Source organism: Anoplolepis gracilipes, chromosome 8 (genome assembly GCF_047496725.1).
Source record: "Anoplolepis gracilipes chromosome 8, ASM4749672v1, whole genome shotgun sequence".
In the NCBI taxonomy this organism is placed as follows: Eukaryota; Metazoa; Arthropoda; class Insecta; order Hymenoptera; family Formicidae; genus Anoplolepis; species Anoplolepis gracilipes.
Genome location: NC_132977.1, coordinates 11,467,062 through 11,485,518, shown reverse-complemented (window position 1 = coordinate 11,485,518; position 18,457 = coordinate 11,467,062). Strand labels below are relative to the sequence as shown.

The following is an 18,457-nucleotide window of genomic DNA, read 5'->3' as shown; positions in this document are numbered from 1 at the left end:
TTTTTTTCTTTCATGGTTTCAGAAAAGATGCAAAAACATTTAGTTTCTTAATTGAAATCCTTGTTTGTCGATATAATTAATATAGCGTGGCATATCGAATGTTATACTTTATACTTGTTTTAATAAACTTTCAAGTGTTCAAAATTAAGCTCCTCGACAGTCTCGATTTTATCTTTTTCCTTCTATTAAAATTTCATATATTTTGACAGAAAAAAGACAAACACGTGTATATTTTCCGTTGCATAGATGTATAAGGGAAGCGCACAGTTTATTGTAGGAAAAAAAAAAGGATTTTGAACTGATACTAAAATTAAAAAAGTAAATTAAAATAATAAAATTAAAAGGTAAAAATAAAAACTTTTTAGGTTTTAGTATTTCTTACAACTATGCACAACGCATGTTTCAAGCTCTAATCCAGGGGATTCACTTCTGCTTCAAACTACGATCATGCGGCACGGAATGGTACATTTATGGAAAAGTAACGTGGTTATATTACTCGTTACACGCATATTCTCGAGATACGTAACCGTTATAAAGTCATATTTGATGGGTGCTCGTCGGGAATACACGGACGGAGAGGCGTGTGTTTGTCAATTAAGTGGAAAAACGTGTTGATTTCACGCATGGCTCGGGATTACGGGCACAATGGAGATTGTTTAAAAGCGCTTTGTTGTCGGGAATGGGAAGCGCGGACCACCATGCCGCGTCGAACCGTGGCCGCGACCCATCCCGACTTTTTTTCAACATACCCGGCTGCCTTTCTGCGCTCTCCTTCCATGGGAGTCCGCGTAGCGTGCGTAATAAAAAGGATTATCCGTAATTTCTGCCTCTAATGGAGACGGGGGAAGATTTAATAAGGACTACTTCAGCCAGTCACGCTCGTTGGTGGGTCTCGTTGCGTCTCGCGATACATATAAAAGAGTATAAGATGGAGAGGGAGAGAGAGAGAGAGAGAGAGAGAGAAAGAGAGAATGCAAAAGAGGGTAAATAATTTTTGGCATCGATTCTCCTCTCTCGCGAGATAAACGGTTGCTATATCATAATGAAATATTTCTTAAACGTCTGTCTGATGAATTTAATTAAAATCCAGAAATGTTTACCAAGTTATATTTGCAACATATGGTACATCCGTAATATCTTTCTCAAACATATATTTGTCGATTTGTATAATATAATTTATAATTTAAAAATATGCATTGTTTTCATGAAAATACATTATTGAATTATGATAGATAAAAATATCATTCGCTATTTCCTATTATTGCTTTTTAAGCGTTCAAAATTAAGCTCCTCCACGTTTTTGCGCATTCTCGATTTTATCTTTTTCCTTCTATTAAAATTTCATATATTTTGACAGAAAATAAACACGTGTATATTTTCCATTGCATATATGTATACGCAAATGTGCACAGTTTATTGTATAAAAAAAAAAGGATTTTAAATTGATACTAAAATTAAAAAGTAAATTAAAATATACATGGAAAGAATGAGAAAATTTAAGTTTTTTTTTTTTTTTTTTTTGACTTTTTATCATAGTACAAACGTGCTAAATGTCTTTATTATTCTAGAAATGTCGAGAAATTCTCAAACGATCACACAAACCGTTGATTCAGATTAAATCGCAACGAGAATTATCGAGTATCCCGAGTCCTGATTCGACAAGAAAGTAAAATGGACCGATGTCGAAAATGTGCACGATTATATGAGATATCGCGATTGGCAAACCGTCATAAGCGACTAAATAATGGCGACGCGATAGAACGCCATTATTACTTTCCATCGAGAACGATTTATGGACAAAGCAGTCGCGATAGAACTCAACAGCGGCACATCGACCTCGTACGATCAATCGTTACGCTCTATAACTACGTGAATCGATTATCGTTAATAAAGCTCGTTAAGGCAGCACTCGGCAAACAAGTCTCTCCGTAGGGTATAGTCCCTCACCTAGAGGTCACCTGAGCTAGTAGTAGTTCGCGTCAACCAGCAGTTCGATTTAGCGTGCACCGACCGTGTACTAGCCGTAAAATATTTAGATGAGAACATCGCAATGTGATAAAATGTAAATAAGATGCCTGTTTTGGGGGAAAAAACCTTTGCTCTTCAAGCAAGATTAAAAGTTTAAAATTTTTTTAATGTAAAATTTAATACAAACGGGTAGATAAATAAAACAAAAAATATTAAATTCAAGAAATTAGTATTTCTTAGCGTTTTAACATTCTCTTTCGTTTACTTAATAGCTGTTTAATTCAATGTACAATGAATATGTTTTCGATACTCGCAGCACAAAAATATTTTTATTTTTTATTAAAAAAAAAAAAAAAAAAAAAAAAAAAAAAATAGAAAGTTATAAAAACTTATTCAGTCATTAGTGAAAAATCTCGCAGTTTTATTTTATAATTTTAAAAGACATGAGCACAACAATCTAAACAGTATAATTGTAAATATAAAAATATAGATAAATGTGTAAATAAATATTTTTGTACACACATTTTTAGAAAGACTTTTGCGAGATAGCTTCTCTCGGTCATTTCTTTCCTTTTATATTTTAAACGTACGTGTGAAATAAATTTGTAAAATGTATGTGTCATAAAAATCCGAGCAGGAGAATTCGAAAAATCAATGTTGAAAGTCGGCCGTTTATCCGATTAGATTAGTAGTAGATTACGAGCGCGCGCGCGCGCGCGCGTTTGCACTCGGGTCATTATTTGTGCCATTACAACGCGGCCCGAAAGCAAGGACTTAACAAGGCTTCGAGCAAATTCATGCGAGGAAAAACAACGAAGTCGGAGGATCGAAGTCGGCGTACGTGCCGATCTGCGGGATAGAAAGGGACACAAATGGAATTACCTTTGGTCTCTACCTTTCTCAATCCTCTCAACGTTGCCTTCGCTCTTTTTCGCACTCCTCTTTTACTCCTCCGTATTATCTCTCTCTCTCTCTCTCTCTCTCTCTCTCTCTCTCTCTCTCTCGTTCTTTCTCTACAACCTGTTCGGCTTTTATTGAAAGCAACGTGGGCCGCGCGAGTGCTACGTGACTCGGTGATAAGGCTCGGTGCGATATACATTGTGCAAATCGACGAAACCAAACTCGTTACTAGGCAAACATTCTGGCGGGAATCAACGTAAAAGCCGCTCGGACCGACGAGATATTTATCTCAAATCCAGCATAGATGCTCGTTGAAAAGTCGATACGAATTTTATAATATTATTACGTAATGTTATCACGAGTTTCACAAATATCAATATACGTATCTGAATATACTAGACTTGTAAAAATTCTACACGCAAAAGTAAATACAAAATATAGAATAAAATCTCTACGAGATGTTTTTTAAAGAAAAAAAAAATTTTTTTATATACCTAATAAAAAAGACTTTGTTTTTGACAAAAAATTGGCTCCAAAATTGAAATTAATAATCTTATATTAGTAAATTGACCCTTGTTATTTTTGACGCCTTCTAACTGTACAGGTGGGTCAGCGTATTTTCGATAAGTTTATTAATATGTTAAAGCGTTTTAAAAAAATCTGAAAAAATGTATATACCTTCTTTGAACATTCTAAATAAAGACTAAGATAATAAATTGGAAAAATAATTTACTTAAATATATTTTTTCATGATTATTTGTTTTCGAGAAATTGACGTGTTGTTAGAAAAATCACGGACAAAAAGGATCCATCAGTACGGAATAAGGGTTAATAATTCTTGCTCTCGCATATCGTACATGGGTTGAATATCAGTTGTCGGTGATTTCTAAAATCATCGGTCTCGAAATCTCCGTCCAGTATTGTCCGAAGTAGCCTTAAACCGCTGCGTGTTCAAGTTCTATGCCCGACTGTGGTATGTATTTATATCGAATCCGCATTGTACGCAGAGAGTTGGTTGCGCTTTCGCGTTCCGCGAGTAAACAAAAGGCGCAACGGAAGCGACGGGAACCTCAAATGATTCAACGGAGAAGGAGAATTTGGTTAATTTCACCGCGGCACGCCACGGACAACCTCCTCTCCATCTTTTGTAACGCGAGTGTATGTTTCTCTCGCGGGATCCTTCCACTTTGAACGCGCGAGAGAACAGCCCTTGCTACTGAACAATGCGTTTAATCTTGTTCAGGATATTACACTCATCTTCATTCATTTCATCATTTTGTAGGTAATTGTGCAATATATATATATATATATATATATATATATATCGTTTTCATTTTTTAATGGGTCTTTGCCTTTCATTGTCAGTTGCAGAGAATATGATGAAAAGCGGTTCTTTCATAAGTACACCTCGTTCGATTGCGATTATTTATTAACGGTATCGATAAAAAGTACCGCAACTGTATTTTGTACAGTTGCGGTACTGAGCAAAATGACAATAGTTGTATTTAAAAAAAAGATTGTATTGTGTGTTTAATAAATAAAATAAAATTTGGTGTTGAGAAAAAAACTTGAAATTCTCGCAAGTCTATTTTTGGGAAGCAAAATATTACATGAAATCTAAAGAGCGAATATTACCATGTATTGCAACTGCAAACGTTTCTTTCCTATATCATGGCTTTGTTTTAAATCATTTTGAACGTACGCTATTAGATTTTGAATGTCACAGCGCGGTAGAAAAATCGCTAAGCGATAAAATTGACTTCCGAATCCGGCCGAGAGATTATTTGGCTCTCCCCGTCGTAGGAAGGATTCGACGCGAACGCGTCTAGGAAACGTTATGGGAGAAACGGCGAGGTGAGCTCCCGCTGCGGGATTTTTCGGTTATGGGACGCGCATCTCTGGTCGGGCGAGCAAGAGATTGGAGCCTCCAAAGCCTCCAAAGCCTCCGGAGCCTCCAGGCCACGCTTCGGCCGGAAAGATGTGCGCGAGAGAGCCTCGGAGGCTACAAGACAAAGATGAAAAGATGAAAGGCATCCCGCCTTCAGCCACCGCCAGCGCGGCGCGTTGCTTCTGCCGCCTTCTTCGTTGCTGCTTCGCGCGCTGGCGCGGTGTCTGGTCATCAACACCTGAATCCCAAGAGCGTTTCTCGCCTCTCTCTCTCTCTCTCTCTCTCTTTCTCTTTCTCTTTCTCCGCGCCTCTCTTTGTTCCTCGGCCGCGGGTTCGCTCGGCCCATTTCGTTCCCTCGCCGCCGCCGCCGCGTCTAGCCTTAAGGTACTCCAGGGCCAGTTTCTCTCTACCTCTATTCGGGCTTCTCCTTCGCCCCCTCGAAACACTCCATCTCTCATACACGTACACAACGTTCGACGTATACACACGCATGGCGTGTCCCCCTCCTCCCTCTCTCACTCTTTCTCTTTCTCTTTCTCTCTGTAACTAACGCGGCGTAATCTAGTCCCGACTGATGGATGGAATTCCTCACCGAGAGGTGCCTCCGCCGCAAAATCGAACCAGAAAAAATTGCCGACGGACCGAATGCTTTAACGTCGCTTTTGTTGTCCGCACCGCGTTCCGATGCCAACTAAAGGGCTAACCGCTTCGGCGCTCGCGGCCAAATTTCGCGACGAATTTGAAACGGTGTGATGCCAAGGAGAATGGGGCAGAGAGAGAGAGAGAGAGAATCGTGATAAAAGTCCGAGATACCGGCAACCGCGCGCAAATCGCCTTGCCTCGATGAAAACTATGGCGAAGAAAGAGGTCCCCGGTTGTACAATGTAATGGCTTTTCGGATATACGTTCATATTCAATAGTGTACGAGTGTGCGTCTCTCTGTCTGTCTGTCTGTCTGTCTCTCTCCGTGTGTGTACGCACGTATGTGTGCGTAGCGTGCAGTCGAAGCGAACGCGCCCGAAGGCACACCTGTGACCATGGCAGAGCCACGCTGTCTGGAAGTCTCGGTCGCCCATTCTCGTTTCGGCGTGGCCCCTTTTACCGAGGCTCGGCCGAAAAAAGGACCGCGAGAGATAGAGAGTCGAGAGAGGTTTCTCGGAGCGGCTCGAAAAGAGAGAAGGTTTATTAATATTGTGTGGGATCGCCGAGCCGCACCGCCTCGGCCCCCGTGGTGCGAGTGTGTCTACACGAAGGAGTAGCATATTTTTTATACCGCCGAAACACACGTCGAGTGTTGACTCGGCTCGACTATGTGACGAATAGCGAGAGCCGCACGTCGTACCGGGATTAACTACCGCAAGAGGCCTGAGAATGAGATTTCGCCCGTTTATGTTATACGTCGCGCACGGATCGAGATGTCTCGAGGCCTTCAAATAATGTGAGAACCGTGTGATACGTCTATATATATATATACGTAATGTAAAACTTTTTATTTTTATGAAATTTTAAATAACAGTAGTAAAAATATAGTTAAAATACATAATTATATATTTTATTATGAAGCTAATATGTAGCCGCTTATCTTTCTCGTACTTATTTTTTTTTTTTTTTTTTTTTTTTTTTTTAAATCTTATATTTATTTTTTAAATTTGTTACTTGAATTTATAATAACATATATATTTTCATATTCCTGATTTTAATCATTTTCGTTTAATGAAAATTTTATTCGCTTTTTCTGATATCAGCGTTCCTATTTTTTTAAAAATAATTTATATTTGTGCATATTTGTATGTTAGATTCTTTTAAAACTGTTAAATAAAAAAAAAACTATTAAATAAAAAAAGAGGTTTATCACTTGTATTATCTAATTACATTTCGTTTGATGAATCCTTAACTATTAATGCGATTCACCCTTCAATCCTATTTGCACGTTTGTCCTTGTATGACGTTTTATATATACTATTTTCCACTTTATAATATATGTATATTTAGGGTACGCTTTGCTATCAGAGAGTAATTTTAAAAAACAAATTCTGACAGACTGATGTCAGATAAAACATATCCGATTATAGTTTACTCTTTGTTCACTATATTTATTATGTTGACAGGTTTATCTAAAGATATGCTTATGTAATAAATTATAAATCTTTGAGATTTTACACGATAGGAAATGTCTCATCACACAAATTGCGGTTTTAATTTTGCTTTAATGACAAGCTCTGACGATTTTATAATTGATGCTTCTTTTTTAATAAAATTCTCAAGATATAATCATTTAAAATTTAAATATTAAATATCTAATGTAAGCTTCATATTAAAATTTTATTAAAGTGAAGTTTATTTGAAATTGGCTAAAGATTAAGTTTTATCCCTTATGGAAATTTGGTTCGTGAGAAGCTTCTTGTTTTCAATTATTTGTAATTCTAAAACTATTGAATGTCAGTATCACAAAAGATCACAATCTGATTTCAATTGTATTCATATATTGTTTCCGAAAGGTGTAATTTAAAAATTTTCGTTCCAATTCTCTTATCTAAAAGAAATCAATGATTATAAAATAAATTCTCTTATCTAAAAATTAGATAAAAGAATGTAACGATTATATAATATTATATATACATTTGTGCATTCGCAACTAATACACGTTTTTTATTTATTTATTTGCGTATCTTTTACTACTTTTTAAAATGTATTTTAATGGACACTTTACAAAGTGATCCTGTGTGCAGACGGAATTGCCAAGTTGTAAAATTACAAGAATAATACATATAAACTTTCAACTATAATTGTGTTATAGAATTCATATATAAACGAAAAATTTCAAAGATTTTGTCAAAAAATGATACCTTAATATTTCGTCCAAGAATTAAATATCGATCGACATTTAATTCCTCGTACATTCTACTGAATATAAAAACATTAATAACTTAACAGATTCGTGCAATTTTGGCAAAAATATACCTGTACAAGATTATTTCATATTAAGTACGTGAACATAAACAATTATTTTATATCAAGTATATGAATAGACACAGTTGATTAGCATGTGTTGAGAGCATAAGTTCACTCTACATTTACCGAGAGCTACATAATAAAAGACACTAGGAAATTTTTCCAGCTGTCCCTTCGATAATACTTAAACATTTCTCGCTACTTAAATATGCAAATTGTACAAATGCATAATTTTTTTTTATTTTTACTTTTGTCCAAGATTGATCTTCGGCTTTTCTCATTTCTTATTTCGTCAGTCCACGTTATTGCCTCATAAACAGTTAACCGCTGGCTGGCTACCGGGGTTTCTTCCTCATCCTGCGGGATTGAGCTGCTTTCAGCTCGACTCTCGTCGCGTAATATCGCGAACGCGTCGTTCGTAGAGCGCACCAAACGAAAGGTCAGGATAGGTAGATAGGACATCGAAGTGTACACGGAGGCGGGAGCACGAGAGTCGCTCGCGGTTTGGTTGGCTGAATGCGAATCGTGCCAGATGTCGGAAGAAAGGCGGCGCGCGCTCGCGCTCGAACGTGGTTGGGTTATCCAGAGAGGAAGAAAGAGGAAGAGAGAGAGAGAGAGAGAGAGAGAGAGAGAGAAAACAGCCGTCACCGTCGCCGCTTTGACGACGACGACGACGACGACGTCGCCCGCTTATGTCGTAAAGTCGACAATGTTGCTCGCGTCCCGATTGTTATCGGACTACCCGAGGAGAATCGCACGCGTGCGCGCGCGCGCGCACACGTTTGTTTGGGATGGGTTGCGAAATTGCCATCCTTCTCTCTCTCTCTCTCTCTCGCTTTCACCCCTATCTCGCTCTCGCACCCCCGACTGCTTGCGGAAGGGCCGCTCTCTCTCTCTCTCTCTCTCTCTCTCTCTCTCGGGGTTGAAACGATTACGCCCTACACATGTTCGGGGTTAATGGTACGCGAATATTACATTCGCATTCGAAACACTGTCGACAATAAGGGTGGAGAGTGCGCCGTAGTGGTTTGGCACTGGTGTGTGGGAAATCTCGGCGCGGCACGGGAGATGAGACGAGGCAAGAGGGGGGAAGGGGGAGTGGGGTGGGGTGGGGAACTGTGATCTATCGCGTGCTCCTGGAACCGCGCTGGAACTTAACGAGCCGATACATTACGTGTCGTACTGTATCTTACAATAGGGATGCGAAGATGGCGACCCGAGACCGTGAGATGCATCGTCATAGTCGGTGCGTCCTCGGTTTATTTCATTATGTCTCAACGTCACATTGGCGAGGAAGAATTTGCGTTGGCGAGTGTTGTTAGGCAATTTAACGGTAAGGTAATTGAAACGAAATTCTGAAAGAATTCCCGCGATAGACAATCGCAATTTACCGAGGAATTCTAATAGAAATGCAATATATGATGATGCTGCTAATAGATTCCAATGGACAATAAAATCTCTCTCTCTCTCTCTCTCTCTCTCTCTCTCTCTCTCTCTCTCTCTCTCTCTCTCTCTAATCAACATGGAACAAATTAGCTGAAACGAAACAACGTTGAGAGAAGGAAGAGAGGGACGTTTGAGTATCGCGGAGATGGAGAAGAATCACCTCGATCTTGTTAAATAAGAACGCCTCGAATCTGCCAGGAACGTGATCGAGAGCGGGCAGAATAATTACGAGGTAGCGGCGCGAGAATCCGGAACGGAACGCGTCCTCGCGATGCGTTTCCGCGGCACATTTGCTTACGTATATACATATATGTATTGCATATTATATGTACGTCTCTCTCTCACACACACACACACACACATACACAGGTATGTAGCAGACAGGAAAGCGCGCGAGCGTAACGATCCCGATAACAGCGCTCGTTAATCGTCCCATCCATCGTGCTTTAATTATACATCCGTGACGGATGTTCCTTCGCGAGTATATACAAGCCCGCCGGGGCTCGACCCAAGTATAAACTCCAATGCTATAAACTAATATTTCGCAGCGCCGCGCCGCCGTTTCCTGAACAATTTCCTGTGCCTTTTCCCGCTCGCGGACGAGCCACTCTCGTGAAAGAGCGCTCGCTCGGCTCTTCCTGGCCCCGCGTCGCGGAACGAAATTACCGTAACAACGTGGTCGACGTAGGCGGAGACCATCTCGGTAAGCGAATAGTAGCCTAACCGCTCATTCTTTTCGTTCCGCTCGTATGCGAGCGAATGGCGAACTCAACTCGCCTCGCGAATTACGTTAAAGCATTTTTTTTCTTTTAATGCTGAGAATTTTCAAACATTAACGCGACACGTTTAAATAACAAGATTCTATTATGTGTAATAAAAGATACGGGTGTAGACTTTGTGATCTTTGTGAAAAGTTTTTTTTTTTTTATATATATATATATATATAAATTGTATTATACGGAGAAAGATACGTTTGCGATAGAGTTTCAATTAAATTCGCATGAAATCAATTATCCATTTCAAACTGCGATTTATCGCTTACGCTTGTCACTTAATCTTTCTAAAAAGTTTGATTGTATAACAGTGAAAGAGGGTGCTCGCTTTAGACAATTTGTAATTTTAAAATCACAAAATTCTCTCGAGAATTCTATATTCACAAGTTTATATATTTATCAATACATATGTGTATTTTCTCATCTTCTCTCGATACGATTTCCTAATTTTTATTTTTTTAAATATATTTGTCATGTTTCTTTTAAGATGTATAAAATTCTATTTGCAAGTTTATATATTTATTAATAAATGTGTGTATTTTCTGATTGTATTTTATACATACATATATGTATATTTTATCTCTTGCAATATGTTTTCCTTTATTACATTAAATAATAAATGAAATTCTGTCCAAAGTTTCGTCGCGAATATAAATCATCTAAAGCGAACGTACACAACTTTTCTAACTACTAATAAATATTTTCACAAGTCTACGTAATATATACGTAGAAAGGAGATAAATAATCTATATATAATAATGGAGACACACACATTTATCGAAATATAATCGGCTGTTTAGAATCGACGATTATGTTTTACGCGCAGTTTGTGCACAATTGTAAAAATTCCTTAGAGTATATATTTCCTTGATTCGAGATGCAGGAATCCTTTATCCCTCGCGAACGCCAACACGAGGGCGCGATAGCATGATATGTTTTGCCGGCGCGTTCACCATCGTGTCGAATCAGCAGCGAGGGATGGAATCGACAATACAGGGCGATATATACAGAGCGCGCGTGTATTACACGATGGGGAGAGACAGAGAGAGAGAGAGAGAGAGAGAGAGAGAGAGAGAGAGAGAGAGAGAGAGAGAGAGATAGAAAGAGGGAAGGAAAAGGAGAGAAACGCAGAGTCCATTATATTCGAATTACGAGCGCGCTTCGGGGTGACATTGTACGGATTGCACCTCGCGTTTGCCGGCGCGGAGAGTCTGTCTCTCCCCTTTTCATCATAAAGGGAAACAAGGGGGCGCGGGACGCTCCTCTCCCTCGGAACGCCCGTAACAAATCGGCCAATGAATCGAGCGGTTATATTTAAAATAAATCGCCCGTGGAGCCCGCTATTCGTCATCAATCGCCCGCAACGGTTCACGTCGGCGAGAACGATCTCCAAGGACGTTTTCCTATCGTCTTGGCCTTTATTAACATCGTTAAATCGTGGAGATTGACGTTTCGGAGACGCAAACATTCCTGGACGCGATATTAATTTAAAGACACATTTTCATCTGTATTTTCCGATCTGGATGGCTGGAAAGTAATTTAATTCTGAAACAATCATCCGAGAGGTCCCTTAAGCTATCCGAGCCAAATTATCAAAACATAAAAAAATATATATGAAAATTATTTGCTAATTATTTTTTGCTATAAAAAATATTTTTTTTTTTTTTGTTCTAGCCGTTAAAAAGTTATGAAGGGCCTAGATAGCTTAATCTTAAGCTATTTGGGTCCTATTAATTTTTTGTTTTTATTTATGTATGTGCAATTTTTTATAAATGGCTAGATAGCTTAAGATTAAGCTATCTAGCCATTATAAAAAATTGCACATTTGGCTCAGATAGCTTTAGAGACCTTCATCCGAGTCATTTTTTTTTTCAAGTTTAAAAGATATACATCTGAAATTCAGATCACTCTTCTGAAAATTATTTTTTAAATTGTGGACAGGGTGTCTAAAACTTTAGATACCTTGTTTTTCGCAGTTATTTTTTTTTTACAGTGATGCGTAAATGAAAGACGGCAAAACATTTCAGAGATGCCGGAATGTGTTAAAATTATTTATAAAACTCTGGAAAAAATTATTCGCGCTCAGATCTGGAATTGAAATCCAACTTGTCTCGTTCCGGCAATATTATCGTCTGCATTTCCGATCAGTCTTGAGATATCTGTCGGAATCGCCTTGCCAATACCACGCGATGAAAGAAACGATCGAAGCGTGAAGATTCTTTTTTTATCTCTCATCAGAACAATTTGCTTGCCCGCGATATGTCGGAATCTCGTCGATCGTTTTAAAACCTATTCGAATGCCCGCGATAGGATAAAGATTGAGAAACGGGAGCGTTTCGATCAGAATTAAGCATCACAGATGCCTAAACCCATTGTAACTCTCTTTCTCTCTTTTTACTTGCGTGAGATGCGTATTCTACCCTCCAACGTAAATATATACTCGCATTTTCATCGTCATCTTTCACGTAATAAATTTCTTTGTACATTTGCCGATATCTAAAAATATCAAATTAACTCGTTGAAATGCATCGTTTTAGTAGGAAGCTTACTCAGGGTGTATACTCAAATTCTGTAAAAAAAAAATCCAGGATCTTCCAGGTATTTTTGTTCAAAATTCCAGGTGAAATTAAAATATTTTTAGATGCAATTTTAAAATAAGCTTATTTATTTTAACGTATCATTTCTTGACACAAACAAAAAAAAAAAAAAATATATATTTTAAGCAGATTTGAAACTTAAAATATTAAAAATTTTTAAAACAAGTACTTTTTTGACATTTTTAAAAATTCCCTGAATCCTAACAAAGTTCCATGATTTTTCAAGGTATAATAAAATTCCCTGAGAATACCAGGTTTTCCAAGTTTTTCTCGCGAGTATGCACCCTGTTACTACCAACTTTCGCGCCCTAATTATCGGTTTGTCAATGATAATTCATACATATGTACTTATGTATAATTCATACCGATGATCTTTTATAGATTGCAGTGTAGAAACGTTTATTGCATCTGATAAGTAATTCGCCATCAAGGAGGAGAAACTACCACACACAGATACACGGTGCGTGCGGGTGCGACTGCGACGGCGACGGCGACGGCGACGGCGACGGCGACGGCGGCAACATTAGCGAAACGCACATACGAACTTGCAAACCGCGACGGAAACCTACAGCGTACACAAAGAGCGCATTAGCCCTGGCTATAAAATAAAATAGCTAGCACCCATTCCCCTATTCTCTCCATCCGCGAGAGTTGCAGGGAGCGAAGCGCGCCCTCGTTCCCTCTAATGCGCCGACTTATTTACACGCACACGCACACGCGCACGCACACGCATATACCGACCCGGACGAATCCTACGAGCACGAGCAACCGTAAACGAGTTATGTAACCCCCGTGTGTTCTCCTGCCGCGTTGCACGCCAGTGTACATACATACATACCTATATAACCGAGAGAGCCGGCCATTATTATCCGAGAGCCGCATCGAGCCGCACCGCACCGCACGGCCGTGCTGCCGCGGAAGATGACGACGGCCATTTTGCGCGGGCAACGTCCGTGACGACGCGTACTCGGCCGCGTCGGTTGGTTAAAAGAGAAACAATTAACTTCCCACTCGGGCTTCGTATTCTTTCAATTTCCCGTCGGCTTCGCCCGCCGTTTCGTCTTTTGGATCGAGAGCGACCTCTCTCTCTCCCCCCCCTCGTATAAGGGAGAGGGTACGCAAGGGCGATACGCGTCGCGGCGCTTCTTTATATTACCCAGGTTTTTCGGAGGAAAAAAGCGCGGACACGCCGCGCGACGACAGAAGAACCAGAGTTTCGAGGAAAGAAGGCGAGAGGCGGGGGGTGGGGAGGGGGGAGGAAATTTCGAGTCATCGTAACCCCGAGTTCTCGGAGAACCGGTCTCTCTCTCTCTCTCTCTCTCTCTCACACCGATCTTTCATTATTATATTTCTTCGGGCATTGTTATTAATTCTTCACGGCGGGGGCGCGGCTAAGAGCGTAAGCTTGTCACGTTCGAGGACCCGTGACCCACCCCCGGTCGGCCGAGAAAGCGCTGTGTTTGCAGAATTCATTGAATCATTGCCATTCCGCGTGGCACGCGCGCGCCGTCCACCCCGACTGGCCTCGTCCCCCTCGTTCACCCCTCCTGCCCCCTCCCCGTCAATGGGGGGGGAGGGAAGGAAGGGAACAATTTTTCAACGGATAATCTCCGTCCCCTCCCCCCCCCCTCCCGCCGTTCTTCTCCGCACGATCTCGAAAACTCTTTCGGAGAAAGGGGGAAGGAAGGGAGGGGGGAGAAACTCCCGAAAGAAGTAATAATTGCCCCGCTGTCTTTTTCGATAATTCATTCGCGTATAGTTACGGCGATAAATCAGGCTTCAGGATACGCCCGGATGAAACGGGAGACGAGCCACGAACGAGATCCTCTTCTCCGTAGAGCTGTAAGCGCGTTACCGGCGCGAGACTGGAACGAAAGGTAGTTTGTCGTGACTTCCCACGCGATTACGTCCGGTCGACACGCTACTCTGTTCCTTTTTTTTTTTTTTTTTTTTTTTAACCAGACACTCCGTGGACCTACCGCGCGCGCACGTGTACCACTTGGCACTTTCAGCTGTCATCCGCAGGAAGATCAAGAGTTCTAATGTGACAATGTGTGGGTAAATAATAATTGATATTTTTCATCGATGCATCGTGTATCTTTCCATCTTGAATGCGGTATAACTTGTCTTGGATATTGAGAAACGCATTTCACGCCAATTATAAATATCTAGTAGAAAGTGCTATTGCGTATCTATTCCGGGGTGCATTTTGAAAAAATGATATACCGTATTATTTAAACAAAATCATTAATAGTTGAATGGTGGATTTTAATTTCTTCACTCATATAATTTACATTATTAATCTTTTATATTGATTTCAATCGTTTCTTTCTATGCTTTAATTTAAAGGCATTAGCATTGAATACAAATGTGCGCACAAATCAAGACAACAGACAGAAACTGATTAGAGAAGAGAAAAACTTTATTATATTATTTATACATTAGAAACTGTAATAGTTATGAATAAAATTAAATTCGTTCTCTCTCTCTCTCTCTCTCTCTCTCTCTCTCTCTCTCTCTCTCTCTCTCTCTCTCTCCTTTCCAAAGATTAATTATCATTGTAATTACTACATGTTATGAACAAAGTAATAAACTTTCAAAATGCACTTACGAATCCATGTTTGATATTTCTGACATTTTTTTAAACAATTTGACAATTCAATAAATAAACAGGCGGGGAAAGATTTGACCACGCATCTAACAATAGAACAATACCACGTATAATCGGGATATAAATATGTGTTTTATTATAAATAAAAATCCTTTTCCACATAGCCGGCAAATAAACGGGAGAATTTTTCTTCAGACGATGACTCGAAAGCAAACGTTGCTGCGCTCTTGGTCGCACGAGCTTGTCATTGTGTATCAAAGACGGTAGCGTAATACTATGCAATTATGTGACTGTACTTTAATGGCAAAGCGTTTCAAGATGACCGAGTCGGGAGGCACCGCTTAAACTCGTTCCCCGAAAGAATGCACGGAAAAGAAGTAATCATAGATGTGCGACGAGAGAATCGGGTCGTGCGGATAAAATGCATGCGCGAGGAACAATGGCCGCGTCGAGACGGAGGATGCTTCCCCGAGCATATTAATTTGTGCGTTTTATATGCGTGTCGAATGACGTATCTCGCGCGGAAACAAACGCATCGTTGCATCCTGCATTCGAATATGTAATCGCGACTTAAGTGTCCGACCTTAAGCGCGCGGGATTGTCGTTTGTTCTTTCGTCGAGTTTTTTTTCTTCCGTTTGCGAGCCGGCTTTTAATCAAGGAGCTTCGTATATACATACGTGTCTATTTTAGCCCCCCTCCCCCCGCCGCCCCCGCCCCCGCCCCTCGAATGTTGCGCTAACAATGTCTTTGAGACGTGATTTATATTCAGCGATCCGGTAAGAGAGGGATGTAATAATTTGCGCTTTGTCACACGTCGTATTTTACAGATTATTATTACCATCAGATATTGGGATAAAGCTTGAAATAAATTGTACGTAGAACAAAAAAGTGGTGAGAAAAAAAAAAAAAAATAATAAAAAAATAAGACATATCTGATCTCGAGTGCGCCACATTCGAGATGTGCGAATTATTTATTTACAAGCATAAAAATAATCACTTCTCCTTTATATCGCGCTTTGATTAATATTCAAGAATAATGTTATTAAAATTCTCAGAAATCTTTTTATGAAATAATATAGGCACATTCCTTTATTTAACTTTGCAATATGTAACATGTGCGAGATGTTAACTATCAGTTATCGATCACTTGTTAATTATTTTCGCTACTGCAATCAGTCACATTTAGACGAGACGCGCGTTTAATTTTGACGTCCGGCTAGTAGCCGTATATATACGATAATGCGATTCGGTTTTCAGAGCGGGATTACTTGCGACGACAAAGGCGGAAAGGTAGATGATAGGCAGACGGGCAGGAAGGAAGGAAGGAAGGAATAAAGAGAAAGAAAGGCTTCTCTCTCTGCCGAGGGCCGCGCTCTTACGAGGATCAAAGATTACTCTGGCCGGATCGACATTGTTGCGAGCGAGAACTGGCCGACTCGGTATAAAAAGGAAAGGGAGAAGAAGAGAAAACACCTAGAGTCCGGCATTATAACGAGGCTTATTATTTACGCTGATCATTATTTTGACGGCGCTGATCGGCCACCGTCCATCACTTTCGTTCCTCCTCTCGTCCTCCCTGCCATTCTCCTTTCTTTCAAGAGATCCCGGCTTCGCCGCAGAGATCCCTCTCCCCATCCCTCTTCCCCACACCCCACACCACGCGGCCGCTCTTTTATTATCCTAAAACTCTTCGTAAGTGTCACGGCCAAGACCGATATCATAAATTCGCTGCCGCTCGAAAGAATCACCGTAAAACGAGCCCCTCTCGGCTAGGCGGAGAGTACCAAGTTATTAATTAATTGCGAGTCCGCTTGAGGAACGTTCTTTTTCATTGCTCACCCTCGCGGAATCGTCAGGCCGCGCCGAGATTGTTAAGCCTTTCACGGACTATGATTGCTAAATCGACTACCGCGTACAAGCCAATGTTATGCTTGTTATATGTATAATTGCAACCTTCTTACATGATGTTTCAAGTTGAATTTAGAATATCGATTATCCATCTTGAGAACCGATGATAAGACTTATCGCTTATCACGTACATAGAGTGTTGAGAAGAAGAAAATTTTAAATACACACTGTCCACTGTATGTAAAAAATACTTGATCGATATAACTTTAGAAGAATTGATCGATTAAACAATTTTCAATTCCGTTTATATTTGTGATTTGCTATTGTTAATTTTTATTATAAACAAGTAATTATATATACGAGTATATATATATATATTATTTTTATTACGCATAAACGTTATTAAACAGTCCTCGAATCAAATTTTAAGACTAGAACAGAATAGATCGCAATAATCCCTAAATTTTTCGATTTTTAAATTTATTTTTGTCAAATTACTTTTTTATGTGGTGCCATGTTAAGAATTTAATATATTCATGTCGTTTAAAATAAATAAACGAAAATTAGAAAAGTAAATAAAAATTGGTTATTTTATAAAAAAAAAAAAAATTATATGAAATGAAAGGACATTTAAAGATGATCTCTTTGTAACTAATAAAATAATATATAGAAAAATACAGCGCGAGTTCTACTTTTAACGTTTTGATTGAAAAATTGAAAGTCATCCCAATGTTCTTTGTTACCGGAAAAAAAAAAAAAAAAAGGTAAAAGTATTTGTACGCGAAAATGTAGTAGCGCCTCTTTTATTTTACGAAATGCTACAAAAGCTACGAAAATGTAAAAACATGAAAACACAGACAAAGTATCTGTACCTTTAGGGCTCGTCGACGCGACGAGAGGCAAAAACGCGCGAGCAGTTTTTTATTCTCCGAGGCGTGGTCGTCATGATTGCACGTTCATTTGTCAGAACATAAACGGTAAACCGGGTTAGCAGCCGTTCTTTCTTTTGATTCAGGTCTCGCGTTTTTCGCGCGCCAAGTCGTCGCATCGCGTCCGAGAGCTTAAACGACCCCGTAGTTTTATACGCGTGAGATGTACATGTTAGCATGTACGGTATAATATAACGCAAGTAAATTATTTTGATAATATATATGTATATGTATATCATTTATTAAAATACGTAATAACGCCGCAAAAAAAAAAAGAGTCATCAGCAACGCTTATCGAAGCAAAATTTATTTAATCGTGGGATACTACGAGCTTCGACGCAAGATTCCGATAACGATAACGACCGAGGTAGAGACGCGATAAAGAAAAGAAAAAAAAAAAAAAAGAATAATAATATTAATAGTAACGATAATAACGGAGAGAGTAATTACCATTATGCGCGAGATCCATTACGAGCCCTTAGGATCAACGGATCGCGTGCGTCCCGGCGCTATCTGATCGTTACAAATACAAATAACGGCGTAA

General features: G+C 39.6%; 1 protein-coding gene across 5 annotated transcripts in view; it reads right to left on the bottom strand.

The window, feature by feature from the left end:
• Positions 1 to 18,457, bottom strand: part of LOC140668863 (uncharacterized) — a 43,920-nt gene that overhangs the window by 13,857 nt on the left and 11,606 nt on the right. The window lies entirely within an intron of this gene.